Source organism: Nycticebus coucang, chromosome 13 (assembly GCF_027406575.1).
Source record: "Nycticebus coucang isolate mNycCou1 chromosome 13, mNycCou1.pri, whole genome shotgun sequence".
Lineage (NCBI taxonomy): Eukaryota > Metazoa > Chordata > Mammalia > Primates > Lorisidae > Nycticebus > Nycticebus coucang.
Genome location: NC_069792.1, coordinates 65,833,017 through 65,850,455, shown reverse-complemented (window position 1 = coordinate 65,850,455; position 17,439 = coordinate 65,833,017). Strand labels below are relative to the sequence as shown.

The following is a 17,439-nucleotide window of genomic DNA, read 5'->3' as shown; positions in this document are numbered from 1 at the left end:
AATCAAAGAGTGAGAATATAGAAAAGAAAATCAAAGGATCAATCAAGGAGGTCCAACACCCAAATAATAGAAATTCCAGAAAGAGGTGAAAGAACACAGAGGGGAGGACATCATCAATGAAATAATTAAAGAAAGTTTTCTAGAATTGAACTGTCAAAATGGGCGAATGTAGACCTTCCCAAAAGCATACCAACATAAAATTTCAGAACACTAGGAGCAAAGAGAAGATCTTACAGGTTTCCAAATAGAAAAATAGGTCACAGACAGAGGATTAAGAATCAGAATGCTGGGCGGCACCTGTGGCTCAAGGGGTGGGGCGCCGGTCCCATATGCCGGAGGTGGCGGGTTCAAACCCAGCCCCGGCCAAAAAAAAAAAAAAAAAAAAACACTTTTAGGGCGGCGCCTGTGGCTCAGTCTGTAAGGCACCGGCCCCATATACCGAGGGTGGCGGGTTCAAACCCTGCCCCGGCCAAACTGCAACCAAAAAATAGCCGGGCATTGTGGCGGGCACCTGTAGTCCCAGCTACTAGGGAGGCTGAGGCAAGAGAATCACTTAAGCCCAGGAGTTGGAGGTTGCTGTGAGCTGTGTGAGGCCACGGCACTCTACCGAGGGCCATAAAGTGAGACCCTGTCTCTACAAAAATAAAAAATAAAAAAAAGAATCAGAATGCTGGCCAGGTATGGTGGTAGGTACCTGTAGTTCCAGCTACCTTGGAAGCAGAAGTGGGAGAATCCCTTGAGCCCAAGAGTTCAAATCCAGCCTAGGCAATACAGCAAGACCCTATTCTATAATAATTTTTTTTAATTTAACAAAAAAATCATAATGTCTTTTAGACTACTCAATCACAACACCGGAAGCAAGAAAGAATATGGTGGAACATGACCTTTAAAATTCTGAAAAAATTATTTTAAACCTAGATGTTTTATTACAGCTCAACCATCAATTAAGTGAAAAGTCAGAATTTTATTTGCTAGGTCTCAAAATTTTACCTTATATATACATTTCTCAGGAAGTAACTGGAAGAGATATGTTTCACCTAACATAGGGAAGAAAAGTTTGGAGCCAAAGGGGAGGGGGGAGCTGAACAGAGGACTGCTATTCTTCCTAGCAAATCCTATAGAACTACTTCAGTCTTTAAAATGTATGCAAATAATAAAGTGTGAGTGAGTGACTTTGCTAAAAATAGAAAGCAAATAAAAAAATTCAAATGGAAAATGAAGAGGTGAAGGTGGCATGTACGCACACATTTTGAGGGATTTGGTTCTTTTTGTTGTTCTAATGGGGAGTTAAAAAGTGAGTTCTTGTAGCTTGGGTCAAGTTTGGGATTTTTAAAGTTGGGAAATAGAACTCATTGAGATGGAAACTGTCTGCCTGACAGGGAGAAATTGATGGTGCAGCAGAGGGAAGATTCCAGTGGAGCAAGGGCCTTGAGAGGATTAGAAGGATGGGATCCAAACCCACAGTGTGGAGCTGGGCTCTGATGCAGGAGAGACACCTCTTTCACTGAAACAAGAGGGAGCCAAAAGGTAGGTGCAGACACAAGTGGAAATGTTGTATTTGTCATGGCCCTTTTTTTTCTTGCTGGGCCTCAAATAGACATTCAGAGCAGAGCACAGTGCAACACACTAGCACTTACACACCTATAGTGTAGAATGCCAAACTGCATATGCTTCATGAATAACTCTCCCACAATAGATGTTACACTTTATCTCATAGACACAAGAACATCTATATTTTTTAAAAAAGACTTCCACTACCATGTTCCTCTGGTAGCATGTTGGACCAAATGTGCTGGTGGGCCTTTCTACTGCAAAACAACTACAACATACACCCTAGTATTACACCCCTGGATAAAGCATATTTACTGACACAATGTGGGGATTGTAGGAAAGAAAAGAAATCACCAAGGGCCTCCTTGCCACAAAAAGGGGCAAACTGTAAGCAGAAATTAGATCTGGAAGCAGAGTGAGCAGGGAGGAACAGAGCTACCCTGAGAGCAGTGGCGGTAGAAGTGCCGTGATCCAGGTAATAACTACTGGGCCTGTAGTGAGGGAGGGAGCCAAACCCAAGACTCTTTCATAAGCCAGAACACTGGAAGAGCTCTAAGTGGTTCCAAGTTGGCAGTGCCCGCTGGCTCTTGGAAGAAGCAGGTGCCAATCTTCCCTAAAGAGGGCAACCCCAAGATAAACCTGGAAGATTCCCACTGATGAAGATGTAACAAATACACATATCCACACTCAGAGATCAGCAGGCACAGGAGGGACAATGCCACCATGAGGGAGTGTCAGCAGACACATGCTAAAGGAAACCAAAAATCCTATTTGTTGTTCTCCAAGTCCAGCCTTAGGAACACTCATGCCACTATCATTCAAATGCTTACTAAAATGCACATTCCTGAGTCCCATTCCAGGCCAACTCCAGGGCCTGAGCCTGAGGACTCCCTTCCTACAGAGGGAAAACTGGACACCTGGTTGCACAGAACTGGCCTTCCTTTCTACAATCATATTTCTGTAGTTTTTACTGTCCACTCTGAGAAATATAAATGCAGCAGACCCATCCATTCAAAGACTAAAACAAAACTAAGAAAAATAGCTAAACAAGATAGCACCCTCTAGTGCCAGGAAGGTAGGGACTGACTTAGCTTGGGTGCTGCCTGTGTCCCATCCTAGCACAGCATGAGCCCTGGTCAGTCCAGCCCAAGAGCCCTAGAGCCACACTGTGCTGGAATGAAATTCTGCTCACACAAACTGTGTTCACGAGGAATTTAGAAGTGCTTGGAGAATGCATAAGGTGAGCTGTCAGAAGACTTTGCAGGCGGGACAAAGAAGGAGCTGGAAAAAGAATGCACCCCCACCCCCCTGTGGCTGTGAGGGGCTCTGTGAGCTACCCAGACTCTCTGATCCCGGGCTCCCACCTCCATCAGTTACTGGGCTCCCTCTGCGTGTATCTGAGTCTAAATGCTCATACAAGAGAGAGGGGAAAGTTCCAGTGCAGGACCCTGAGTGGAGCTGGGGGAGGAGCTGGCTGGTTAGTTGCCCTGGGAGCAGACCCCACCCTTCATCCCACCAGGTGTAGCCAGGGTGTGGGGTTAAGTGTAGAGAATCTGAAGGGCTGTGTATAGGCCCCTTTTCCTCAGTAGGGGCTAAGGGCCCTCAGAGCCAAATAGACTCCTGAGCACTAAGTACTATACCTTCTGTCCAGGCACCCCAAAGCTGCCCAGAAGGATTTGAGGAAGCTGGAATTTCTGCTGAGACAAAGAGGCCAGGGTCACAAAGACTCTCTTAAAGTGGCCTTGTTTTTAGATGCAGGCTCATTCAATCTGAGGGAGGAAATGACCATTTGGAACCACTTCGTACATAAAGCTCTCAAACTTAACAAACAGCTCACATACCTTAGCCCCAAGACCAAAGTGTTAGCCAAGACCAAAGTTTCCTGTGGTAGACATGAACAGGAGCATTTCTATTTACAGGTGAGAAGACAGGCTTAGCGAGGTTACAGGCATTGCCCAGGATCACACAGCTACTAAGCAATGGAGCTGAGACTCAAGTCCATGTCTTCTGACTCCAGCACACACCTCCTGATTCCTCAGCACTGCAAGATCCAAAACAATGCCTCCCCTCCCCAGGTGCTAAATACTGATGTCCCCAAGGCCCTCTCTTAGGCTCTCCTCTCTCTCCACACCCTCTCTGGTTGTTCTCTTGGACTTCCTTGCCTTGGTCTCGTTCCTAAAGGATGGTGGTCCCCAGACCTCTCTCCAGTCCAGATCTTTCTCCTGAGTTCCATATTGATATACCTCATGCCCTACTGGACACCTCCAGTGGCTTCCTAAGTCACCTCAAGCAAAAAGTTTTTAAAATGAAACTCATTTTCCTTTGCAAAGTGATTTTTCCTTCTGTGTTCTCTATTGCAGTAGCAATAACTCCCGCTTTTTAAGCACAGACTAGAAGCTGTGAAAGAAAGGGGGTATTAGTGTCCCATTTTCACATAAAGGGGGTATTAGTGTCCCATTTTCACATAAAGACAGTAAGGCTCCGAGACATTAACTTACTTGTAGAAGGCCACAGTACTAAGTAGCTGACAGAGCCAGGATTCAATTTGAGCTCTATTATGCGTTGTTCCCACTGTATCAGGCTGCCTGGGGACCATTGGCAGCAGCCCTTCACTCCGTTGTTTAAGTTGGAAGTCATGGGTCCTCCTTCACTCCCCTGCTCACCCACCCAGCTTCTCGCATCCAGAGCTAAGCCAAGTCCATCAATTCTACCTCCTAGATACTTCTCAGGCTGTGCCCTCCTTCCCTTCCTATTGTTATTTCCCTAGTTTAGCCCCTAAATTATTTCTCCCTCATGCAGAAATAGTTTCCTATGGTGTTTTAATATATTAAAATATATTGGTTTTCATGCGTGGTTCCTGGCATGTCACTGGGTGTGTTGAGTCTCAAGAAACAGAATCTCTCTAACCTGTTCCTTCCCTCATTTCACCTGCTTCATGGCAGGGCTCTAATATTTCCCTCCCTTTCTGACTATGGGTTGTAAGACCCTCGGTCCATAGAGTTCCTTCCCCAGACACTGGAGGCAACATGGTCCTTAAAAACCCAAGAGGACTGGGTCCAGAAAGCTTCCAGATAGCTGAACACACAGGGTTCCTGGAGGGTGGCCCCTGGGGAGGACAGGAAAGCTTCCCCTTCCCTTCTGGCATGACTTGCCCTAAGTAACTCTTCATCTGTATCCCTTAGAATAATCTGGTCAACATGGTTCCCTGACTTCTGTGAGCCACTCCAGCAAATCCAGCAAGTCCAAAGGCAAAGGCAATCTCTGTGCTGATGATCGTTGTGATATGAAAGCAGAGGAAAACATGGTTGGAGTTTTTCTAAAACCCTTCCTAAACAGTTTCTTTGTCTCTAATAATGATCTCACTTCAAATTCTCTTTCCCTGTGAATGAGCTTTCTAAAATACACTTGATCACACCCAAAGGCTTCCTCCAGGATTAAATTCCAACTTCTGTTTCTGCAGCCACCTAGCCATGCAGACAATCTCTTGCTGAGTCTCTGAAGTGCCTATGGCATAACTAATAGAAATGGGCTCATCTCTGCAAGGTTTCCACTAACCCAGCCACTACAGTGCTGCCTGCGCACACTGCACTGATCCAGGCCATCTACACTGAATTCCTGAGAGAGGATACCCCCCAAAATAAAAATAAGGTCTATAAAAAAACAAAAGTCTTCCCATGAGAGCCCAAGGACACTCTTGCAAAGTCCTCCCTCTGGTGACTCAGCTCTTAGGAATTTGTAGAAACTTAACTTCCTAGGACCTTGAAACTAACGCTTGCTTCCGCTTCTGTAAAAGCCCACACTTGCCTTCTCCAGCTCAATTCAAACTGACCAATGAGAAGAGTACCTGTGGACAAGGAACCCTTGGCTGAAGATAAAGGGGAAAAGACAGAGCCAGTTGGGGAGAGCGCAGCCATTTTTGGACTTTAGTCTGCTGTGGCTCCACTGGCTGAAATAAAGCCCTTTCTCGTTTTTTGTTTTTTTTTTTTTGAGACAGCCTCAAGCTGTTGCCCTGGGTAGAAGATGCCTGGGCATCACAGCTCACAGAAACCTCCAACTCCTGGGCTCAAGGGATTCTCCTGCCTCCACCTCCCAAGTAGCTGGAACTACAGGTGCCCACCACAACACCCGGCTATTTTTTGGTTGCAGCTGTCATTGTTGTTTGGCAGGTCTGGGCTGGATTCGACCCCACCAGCTCAGGTGTATGTGGCTGGCACCTTAGTCACTTGAGCCACAGGCGCAGAGCCAGCCCTTCCTCCTTTAAACACAGATGTTTGGGTGCTTCTTTCTCTCCATCAGGCCTTGTTTTCCTGCAACTTTTCAACTTTTCAAGGCCTGGGCTAGAGCCACTCCGATGCAAGATGGAGAAAGGCTGAATTATACAGGAACAATTGAAAAGTTACAGCCATCTGTTTAAATTGTTAACCCAACAGATTGTGTTTCTATCATTTTTGATACTGAGAGCACATATAGTGAAAATAAGATGGAGTCAGTCAGGGTAGGTCCAACATGACACGCTGGTCTGGTTGGTTTAGATCCTAAGAGACCTTTGCCTTATGTCTCCCATTCATGTTGTTTTGTTAACTCAGTATTTACATAAAAGTGTGTACCTTAAGTTTTTGGACTTAGGTAGATTGACTTAGGAGATTAATTTGGGTCATGGGTAATGTCAATTATTGTTTATTATGGGTCATGGGTTATGGCAATTACTGTTGTTTAAGATAAGTGTTATTATTTAAAATAAGAGTTAAGTAAGATTAGCTCATATCACAAAATCCCAAAACCAGAGATGTTGGCATGGATGTGGAGAAAAGGGAACACTTCTACATTGCGGGTGGGAATGCAAACTAATACGTTTCTTTTGGAAAGATGTTTAGAGAACACTTAGAGAACTAAAAATAGACCTGCCATTCCATCCTACAGTTCCTCTATTAGGTATATATCCAGAAGCCCCAAAATCACATTATAACAAAGATACTTGTACCAGAATGTTTATTGCAGCCCCATTCATAACTGCTATGTCATGGAAGAAGCCCAAGTGCCCATCGACCCACAAATGGATCAATAAATTGTGGTATATGTACACCATAGAATATTATGCAGCCTTAAAGAAAGATGGAGACTTTACCTCTTTCATGTTTACATGGATGGAGCTGGAACATATTCTTCTTAGTAAAGTATCTCAAGAATGGAAGAAAAACTATCCAATGTACTCAGCCCTACTATGAAACTAATTTATAGCTTTCATATGAAAGCTATAACCCAATTATAGTCCAAGAATATGGGGAAAGGGGAAAGGGAGGGGAGACAATGGGGGAGGATGAGTGGGGGGAGGGTAATTGGTGGGATTACACATATGGTGCATCTTACAAGGGTGCATGTGAAACTTACTAAATGTAAAATATAAATGTCTTAACACAATAACTAAGACAATGCCATGAAGGCTATGTTAACCAGTTGGATGAAAATATTTCAAATTGTATATAAAACCAGCACATTGTGCCCCATGACTGCATTAATGTACACAGCTATGATTTAATAAAATAAAAATCAGGAAAGCAAAAATAGAAATAAATAAATAGAAATAAAATAAGAGTTAATGTGGTCTTTCTTTGAACCTTTATGTGTGAAACTATGATTTTGGAAATGGGAGAACAGAACCGTCTTGGAGAAGCTACTCTCACTGTTCTCCAGAATGCTGGCCTTCTGACAGTTTGCTGGACCTATCTGGGTCTCTGCATATTGGCTGACAGTGACAGGTGGCCAAACCCTCTTTGTCTCATAAATTTCTATATAATTTGTTTTCATGACAGTGTAGCCAATTAAACTTAGGATGGCAGGACTTACGTGTTACTGAATCATTTATTACTCCATACCTCTTTGAAGAGCGCTTCATAAGCTTTCCAAACCTTTCAACAAAGAGAGCCTCCATTTGCGCTCTGCAGACAAAGGATTCTTTGTTGGGTACATGTTAGCATATTAAAGGCACCAGCAATACAGAAACTAGAGCATCTACCTATCAACATCTTCTGAAAGATTTTTCTTCTGAAAGAAGTTTGGGGAAGTTCTGGACTAGAGCACAGAGGACCTGAAGGCTTCTGGAATTTCTCCCATTCTATCATCAGGATGCAGCTCAGATGTGCCACTATCTGCCTGGACCATCTTTGGTTAACTCTTGCTGGGCCTTCCAGATTCAGGTCAGGTGGCACTTCCTCCTAGTGCACGCGAGCACGTTCTCTCATTTCTGTGGCATGTGATTTTATGTGATTCTCCAGTATCCTGCTCATGACAGCTCTGTGTTTTCTGTTGGTTGACAGAAAATTCAGCCCAGACTGACTAGAGCCAAAGGGGAATTCGTAGGCCAGTCACTGGAGACTTGCTGCAGCTGCGGCTGCCTCACTTCTTCCCAGGTTCAAGTACAGCAGGAAACCAGGTTACCTTGAGCCAATCACTGTGGCTGAGGAAATGAGTGCAGTACCATCAAAACCTGTGGCCTAGACCACAGTGGAAGCACGTGTAGTGACAATAAGATGGAGTCTGTCATGCTAGGGTGAACTTAGGTCCTAAGTGACCTTTACTTCCTGTCTCCCATTCTTACTGTTTTGTAAATTTAGCTCCCACCCTAAAGAAGCCTATTTTGAATAGTTTAGGAAGATTGATTTAGGAAATTAACTTTTAAATTAGAAATTTTGGGGCGTCTTGGGTTATGTTGTTTAAGATAAAGATTAACATGGTTTTTACTTTGAACTTTTCTGTATAAAACTGTGATTTTGGGGCGGGGCACCTGTGGCTCAGTGAGTAGGGCACAGGCCCCATATACTGAGCATGGCGGGTTCAAACCCAGCCCCTGCCAAACTGCAACAACAACAACAAAAAAAAAAATAGCTGGGTGTTGTGGCGGGCACCTGTAATCCCAGCTACTTGGGAGGCTGAGGCAAGAGAATCACCTAAGCCCAAGAGCTGGAGGTTGCTGTGAGCTGCGATGCCACAGTATTCTACAGAGGGCAGCAAAGTGAGACTCTACCTCAAAAAAAACAAACAAACAAAAAAAAAAACTGTGATTTTGGAAATGGAAGAACAGAACAGTCTTGAGAGGCTACTCTAACTGTTCTCCAGAATCACCGGCTTTCTTTCTTTTTTTTTTTTTTTATAGCACAACTTATATATTTCAAATGGACAAAAAATTAGTATCATTTATAGTATCTTAAGATAAATTGCCTTTGAATGGGAATTTCCTTTCCAGTACTTTGAGGTCCACAAGACGTATCTAGAAAATTTACTACTGTGGAAAATGAAGACTGCTTAAATAGAATGGGGGGAAGGGGAAGGGCCTGTGGTTTTCCTTTTGAGTAATTGCTATAACACTGTCCTTCAGGTGACTGAGGGAGTTTCATATTTTCTTTAGACATCATTAGGCACTGAAGCTCTTGCAGGACTATACAACTTTGATGCTATATGAATTCTGCCATTTTGCTAGTGCTGATATGGCTCTTGGGTCCACCACTCCATTAGAACTATTAACTCCATTCATAGTAATTTTTGTTACAAATCTTACAAAGGGGGGTGCTTCTGGGTATTTAGTTCCATATTCTATTTTAAGGCTGTATATTCAGTTTTCATAAATTGTTCTTGGAGCCACAATTATCATCCCCGTCCATCTTGTAAGTGTCATGTCTTGGTCATCTTCTAGACCCCAGCAAACTACCATCTCCTACTCCTTTCTGGCCTTCTTTGAGTTCTTCCAACAGTCGGAAGTTGCGAGGGACTTTTACTCCCCAGCCCGTGGTGGCTGCCGTATTGCATTTCTGTCACTTTAATCACTGGCTTTCTAACAAAGTTTGATGTGCCTGTCCCCATCTCTGACAGTGATTGGCAGTCAGATCGTCTTCGTCCAGGAATACCAGAAGCAGGCTGCAAGTGGCAGCAATAACCCCAGTGCTGGGGAAATACAATGGGCCTGTTGGTCTCAGGGAGTAAGAGCTGCAGATCCTGTGGGGAAGTTTTCCTCACTCTGGTGGAACATTTCTGCTCTGGTTTTGCCACCTGAATTTGAACAAATCTTGGGTTTCTGGTTCTGCTCTTCAACTTCAGAACCAGATGTCAGATCCTGCTGGGCAGAGTTTGTCAGAGTGAGGCTGGATTGCTGGTGTTGGATGAGTTCATAGCCTCCCTGAGACCCTTCAGTGGCTCCTCAGGACAAAATCCAAACTCTGTAAGGACCACAGTGGCCTCTCCGTGACCTCCAGCCTGGGCTCAGCGCTCAGCTCTTCCTGATTGCATGTTGCCCTCTAACACCTCAGTCACTCCGGGCCCCCTGCATCCCACCCCTAGCTCATGCTCGTCCCTGGCCCGAGGCCTCCTATTGGCCTGGTTAACTGTCATCTGGTCCTATAAGCCTCTTCCAAGAAGCTTTCTCTGATCCCTCTGCCTACTGAGGAGCAGTTCGTCCCATAACACATCATGTGCATCTTTATTTGCCTGAGTGAATTGTGGGTAGGAATTAGTCACCTCTACCATTTCCTGCAAGGCCTGGCATGCTGTAGATCTCTAACACAAGTTGTGAATGACAATGAATGAACGAATCACACACAACTGAACATATACTTCTTAACCTCCTCTGAACCTTTTCCCTTCCAGGTGTTTGTTCCATGTTTTCACTGTTTATTCATTTCTTTCCTTCCCTTCACTGATCCTCCCCTCCCTCACTCCCTTCCTTTCTTTTTCCCTCCCCTATTCCCACCTACCATTAACACGTTCCACTAGCAATACTTCCTGTACATTGGCCCTTACTTAGTATAAATGACATGTGATAGAGCAAGTCTCTACCCACCACCACCACTACCAGTGGGGACTCTTTCAAAACACAATACACAATCGTAACACCAAAGGAATAAAATATAATACTGGAGTTCAGCTGTATCAGATTCGCTGGATCCATGCAGCCTCACTGGTCCCTCCTTTTCTCGCTCACTGGGATTCTCTGCTGCTGGGGGACAGGGCAAAAGGTGTGTGAAGGTCAGAAGAGGTGCTCTCACACAGCAGAGAAGCAGTGAATATGGAGCTCTAGAGTCAGACTGGATTGAAATTTCAGATTGACTGTTATGTAAACTTGGACAGGTCACTTTTCTCAGGGAGAATACAAATGATTATCTCAGGCATGGTTAGGATTAAATGAGACAGTTCCTACAAAGAAATAAGCACAGTACATGACTCATAATCCATACATGCCAAATATTGAATATTGTATCAGTTAGCCATTGCTACATAACAAATCAACCCAAAACTCAGTGGCTTAAAACAATAATAATGTATTGTAACCTCATGGATCTGGGGGTTCTCTCTTTTATGTAGTTATATTGAGATGGTGACTAAGGCTAGAATCACCTGAAGTTTCACTTGTGTGTCTGGTACCCGGGCTGTGAAACCACAAATAGCTGATAGAGCAGAGCCCCTCCACCATTATTCCTCTATGTCATTTTGCAATGAAGACTTTCCAGCATGGTGGGCTTCGGGAGCCAGATTTCCTACATGGAGGTTCAGAGCTTCAAAGAAAAGAGAAAGGCAGAGAAAGACAGGGATATGACAGGTAAAAGCAAATCACCTTCTATGACCTGATGTCAGAAGTCTCAGTATATCACTTCCTCTATATTTTACCAGGCAAGGCAGTCATGGAAGCCCAACCATCCAATTCAAGGGGAGGGGATATAGATTCTACCTCTTGATGGGGAAGTGGCAAGGTTCTAAAAGATTCTGAGGGAAAGGGGCGGTGCCTGTGGCTCAGTGGATAAGGCGCTGGCCCCATATACCGAGGGTGGTGGGTTCAAACCCAGCCCCGGCCAAACTGCAACAAAAAAATAGCCAGGTGTTGTTGCAGGCACCTGTATTCCCAGCTACTTGGGAGGCTGAGGCAAGAGAATAGACTAAGCCCAGGAGTTGGAGGTTGCTGTGAGCTGTGATGCCACAGCCCTCTACCAAGGGTGATAAAGTGAGACAGAGTCTCACTTTTAAAAAAAAAAAAAAAAAGAATCTGAGGGAAGGAAAAAATTGCTATGGTCACTGTTAGAAAATACAATCTGACACAGCATTATCATAGTTATTATTTATAAGCCATATACCTGTGACTTGCGTGTATTATCTTGAACTATCTTAGAATATTGGATTAGTTGATTAAAATATAGGGTTAGGAACGTATTTCTGAGCATGGAAATACACATAATATGGGGGATTTGAAAGAGTTGCAGATATACAAGCATAACATACAACCCATAACTCAAATTGCATCCAAATACTCAAAGCAAAGTTTAATAAGTTTTATTTCAACTGACTACTTGAGAAAATCACACTAATTTATCAGTAGCAGCTAAAGATGACTTCTAACACATAGCAGCTGTGATGCTCTGGCAGCCCCTTTGTCACGCTACGCCACGGTGGAGTGTGTGAGTCCGATTTTGCCCTTACTCAGGAACTCCTTTAACCTTTCCTCCAGCACATATGGGAAGGTGTCCAGGGAAGAAAAAATACCCACGCACCCATGTGTCCACACACAGAGTAGATAGCTGTGTCTACATGCATGAAATCCACGGGGGAACTGCTACGTCTGAGATTTCCTTCATTTCTGGCATTCCGCAAAGGCTTTCCTAGGAAGCATGTTAGCTGCTTCCGGCTTTGCTATCCTTTCACAGTTTTGTTCCACAGCCAGCCTTATACATGGTATTCGTTTTAAAAATGTATATCAGTGGAGGGCCAGCAAGAAGACAGAAACCACATGAGGTGCTTTAACAGAGATTTTTAAAACAAGTAGGGGAGGACTGAAAATTTCAAAAGAACAACTGGGGTTGCACAGAGGTAGTAAAGCGGGGAGCAGCTATCACCCCTAAGGGGGGGAACCCAGGGAAGAGTTTGAAATTATCAAAAATTAAATGCTTAGAAGAGAGCCCATAACAGACCTCTAAGGATACACTGCCCATCTGCCTTTGAGGGAGAGTGTTTGAAGAAGTTGGAGACCAGAACCAGTTGCAGTTGTCAGGGACAGAACTCAGGGGAATGCTGAAAGAAATGGCAAGCAACGCAGAGGCAGTCCCTTCTCTGCCTCCAGCCTCCTAGACTTCCTCTATGGCCCAAGTGGCAGAACCTGACAAGGAAACCAGCTGGCAAACAAGAAATGCAGCTTGGAGAATACCCACCCCGGCGTCACAGAGTGGGGTATAGAAAAGTTTTGGAGTGGAGGAACCATAGGTTGATAGGCATGTTGCAGGATATGCAGGTGCGAACTGTTAGAGCCTTTTGTAGGATAATGGGGCTACTCTTTAGGGAGCAGCTCAGTTGACAGCCTATCTGGTTTCCCCCTGTGCTTTGGTTGACAGCAAACCAAAGTTAGGGCTAACTTTGCCAAGAAAAAGTAACCATCTTTAGATAGAATTCTTTCTGCTACACTATCTTTAAATTCCCTAACATTTTCCTCTTTCATCCCCATTTGCCGTTAAGCCCATCGGTGACTTTATTTTTAATATTGTATTTTTTCTGTTCAATGATTTTCATTTGGTTCTCTCTATTGCTTCTGTAGTATTTCTCCCCTGAATTTTCCTATATTATAAGCCATTTCCTTTATGTCACTGACCATAGTTATAAGAACTGATTTAAAAATCTGATCTGTCATCTCTAGGTCAGCCTAGCCTCTTTTGAACAATCATCCCCCCAGTGCAATGAGGTATGTAGCACTTTGTCTAGGATGAGCTCTTGCACTTCATTGTCCGACCTCGTATGTTTGGAACTGTGGATGTTGTCTCTGTTTTCTCTGCACAGCTCCATCCTCCCAGCTTATTATCTTTGCTATTGTTTCTGAAACACAGAACAATGCACTTAGGTTTCCATATCTGCTTTCCCTGCTGGTCTGGGAGCTCTCCGGGAGTAAGGACTGAGTCTTGGCACTCTTGGTGTCTAACATAGCACTTGCTTCAAAACAAATGAATGAATTCATTCATAATTAAGTTTTAACCCAGAGGAGGATTTGGGGCTGCCATTAAGCCCAGGAAAGCAGAAGCTTTCAAGCCAACTCTCGTCTTCATTGTTTCCTTCCCGTCTTTCTCCAGTCACCTTAGCCTCCGTCTTCACCTCTCCAGGAAGGGTGGGATGGGTTTGGGGGTTAGTGTAAACCCAACCATTCAGAAGTAGTTCAGAGACTCGAGACTTCCAAAATCATGAGGGACTTGGAGATGATGGGATTGAAGGTGGGCCTTCACATGTCCCTGGTAGCAGCTCCTCAGGCAAGTAAGACCAGTGTCAGCCACCCCAAACTCATTTCTGCCCCTCACATCCTCTCCTTATCTTCCTTACTCCTGGAGTTTCTGATAGAGCATTTTGATCTTTTGACAGCCCAATATTTCTGGACTGGGAACCTCTTCTCTGATCTGATTTGCTTTCTTCCCTCAAGCCTTCAAGGAAACCTACTGGTAAGGTGGATGGAATCCAATTAGCATACGAAGACCTCCTTAAAAATCTCTCTGGTGGGTCTCATTCTGAGATCTGCCAACTTTAAGGTGCTTATTTTTTTTTCATTTTTCATTGATATATAATATTTGAATGTATTTATAGGGGTACACGTGAGATTCTGATCTATGCCTACAATGTGTAACGACCAAGTCAGGGTATTTAGGATATCCACCGCCACAAACATTCATCATTTCTTTGTGTTGGAAACCTTTCATATCTTTTCTTCTAGCTATTTTAAAATATAGGACATACTGCTATTAACTGTAGTCACCCCCACTGTCCTGTCAAACACTAGAACTTGCTCCTTCTGACTGTGTTTGTACCCTTAACCAACCTCTTTTCCTCCCCACCTCCTTCCCAGCCTCTAGTGACTATGATGTCTGTTTTTAAACACTGAATTAGAATTCAGGCCTCTGTGCCCCTACCCAGGCCCTTGTTGAGTTTGGGGAAACCAGTCACCCCTCAGCTGATGACACAATGTTAGCAGGAGGGCTGAGTCACATGACAAAGAGAGAAATGGGTTCTCTCTCCACGTTTAGTAAACACTGAAAAGAGGTGATTTTCGTACATCCTACACTGTCTTGTTCTGAGAAAAGATTTGATTCATCCGAATACAAAGCCTGACAGCTATTTCTCCCTAATGAATAGTGGGGAGGAGCCAAAGTGACATTTTGTAAAAAGAAATGAAATATTTAAAGAGAAAGATTTCTATTTTCCCCCTGGGGAAGGGAGCCCTTAATATTCCCATCAGTGCTGACACCTGTGAATCACAGCACTTTCATTCCTATAAAAGCAGCGTGATTCATCGCAACCCTGCCAGCTGTGGGCTGCATGTGATTCTGAGGGTGCAGGCTTTCCTGGGAGAACTGTGGGAACGGGCTGCTCCCCGCTGTGTGTTATTATGAGCCAGACCTCTGTTTACATCTTTCCAGAGGTTGGGGATGGACTAGGGGTAACCCTAACCCCAGCTATGAGCTTGTGATGCATTCAAAGGGCCCTGCAGAAAAACTGCTCTCCTGTCAATAAGCTATCCAGTTTGTGGAAGTTTGGTATAGCAGCTAGGATTAGCTAAGATGCCCATTGTACGTATACAATTCAAATTTGACAAATGGTACGTGTGTGTATTCTCTACCCTAATCGAGAGAGAACATGTCTACAGTCCCACCCAGAGCAAACACTGGGCTGCTTTCTATCACTATACAGTGTCCCAAAGGTCATCCATAAAGTTGCCATACCTGTGGAAAATAGGGAATTGTAACTAAATGTATCTTTTTTTTTTTTGAGACACAGTTTCACTTTGTTGCCCTGGGTAGAGTGCCATAGCATCATAGCTCCCAGCAACCTCAGAGTCTTAGGCTCAAATGATCCTTTTGCCTAAGCCTCCCGAGTAGCTGAGACTACAATGCTCAGCTTCTTCTATTTTCAGTAGAGACAAGGTCTCACTCTTGCTCAGGCTAGTCTCGAACTCCTGCACTCAAGCAATCATCTGCCTCAGCCTCCCAGAGTGCTAGCATTCCAGGATGAGCCACAACACCTGGCTTCAATGTGCCTTTATTTACAAAATATTCATTACAAAATTTTACAAAGAGGTGGCTAACACAGAAAGAATATTTTGTCAATATTTTGTAAAAGTATTGACCTTTGGGATGCCTTATAGATTAGTTTGCCTATTATAGAAGTTTACATAAATAGATTCATACAATATGTTGTCTTTTGTGTCTAATTTCTTTTGATTGGCATAATGTCTTTAAGATTCATTAATGTTGCATGTATAAGTAGTTTATTTATTTTAATATTTAGTATTCCACTGTACAGATACACCACAATTGGCTTATCCATTCACCTGCTGATAGGTGGGTTGTTTCAGGTTTGGGTTATTACAGCAGTTAGCCATGAACATTAATGTACGTGTCTTTCTGTGGACACGTGCACTCATTTGCCTTATACATCTACCTAGGAGTGGAGAAAACTACATTTTAAAGAATGTATCCCATGTGATGTAGGCAATTAGAAAATCATGTTATAACAGAGTAAAAATCCAAATGATGTGAGCTTCTGTAGGATGGACAAGTGACACCAGGCATGGAGTGTCCTGGGGCAGAGAGATTTAATAATTTCTTGCTTTTCTCCTGATTACCTGAGTTTGGACATGTCTCTTTTGTTCTGGAACCACCTATCAACAGAAAATAACTAAAATTCTGTAAAATAATTTAAAGAAGTTTACTCTGAACTGAATATGTGTGAACATAGCCTGGAGACCTGCACTCAAGAAGCCTTGAGCAAGTTGTCTCCCAGTGGTTGGCTTATAATTTGGTTTTATACATTTCAGGGATTACTCATAAATTCATAAATCAATACATGGAAGGGGTACATCTGTTCCCCCCCCAAAAGCAGGACATGACCGGTTAGAGGTGGGTTTAAAGGTTCTTTGATTTGTAATTGGATAAAGAAATGAAGTTTTGTCTAAAGGCTTGAAATATTTTAAGTTAAGATAAGGAGGTCTTTTAATCAGAGATAAGCAACCAGACATAAACCAAACATACACCCAGACTCAAGTGATCTATTAAGTAAATCGAGGACCTGCAGGTGTGTCTTATAAAGCCTTAGGCCTGTTAATGAGTTGCATGTCCTGAGAAGGAAAGGGAGCATGACAAAGCATATCTGGCCAGAAGTTCAGCTTTGGGATACTTCTGGCGTCTCCTTGGCCAAGAGGGTGTCCATTCATTTAGGGAGGAGCTTAAGATTTTATTTTAGTTTACACATCATAAAATTAAAGTAGTAGTATCTGACCTTTTCTTCACCAAGTTTTAAGATCATCCCTTAAAATGTCTTGAGTCCTTTAAGAGAACTTTAGCTATAAAAAGCAAAAGTAGCATACATTGTACTTACAAATGCGGATTGAGTGTGGAAGGCCAGGCACAGAATAGGCATATGGCAGGAACTATTGGGGAAATATAATTAAAAACAAATCTTCTCCCAACCCAGAAATCCTCTCCTTAAAGGTAATAAAGAACAAAAACACTTTTATTATTAAGGAAGCATTAAACCAGAATGGGATACCCATTGTAGGCAATGTGCTGAGAGATTGCAAAGACAGAACTCTCACCGCTGTGTACAGCCAAGCCGGTACATTGTGTACAACCCACACACATGCTTTCAAGGTCAGCAATAACTAGTCCTCAGGTAGAAGGACTTGACAGCACCACTGGTGACATATAGTTTCTCCTAACTTGACCCAGTAATTGGGGTGACCATCTGTGCTAGCTAATTGGCTTTACTCAGAGGAAAAACAAACTTCTCCTATCTTTATGAGAGAAGGTAATTTTACAACTTGGACCAAAATGCCCACTGAAGTTAGGCCCCCGCCCCCGCCTCCCTCAGACACTGGGAGATAAGGCTGCC

The 17,439-nt window shown here is 43.5% G+C and overlaps 1 pseudogene; it reads right to left on the bottom strand.

The window, feature by feature from the left end:
- Positions 1-8,738: 8,738 nt before the first annotated feature.
- LOC128563417 (ubiquitin-conjugating enzyme E2 variant 1-like) lies at positions 8,739-12,081 on the bottom strand (annotated as a pseudogene).
- Between the last annotated feature and the right edge of the window lie 5,358 nt (positions 12,082-17,439).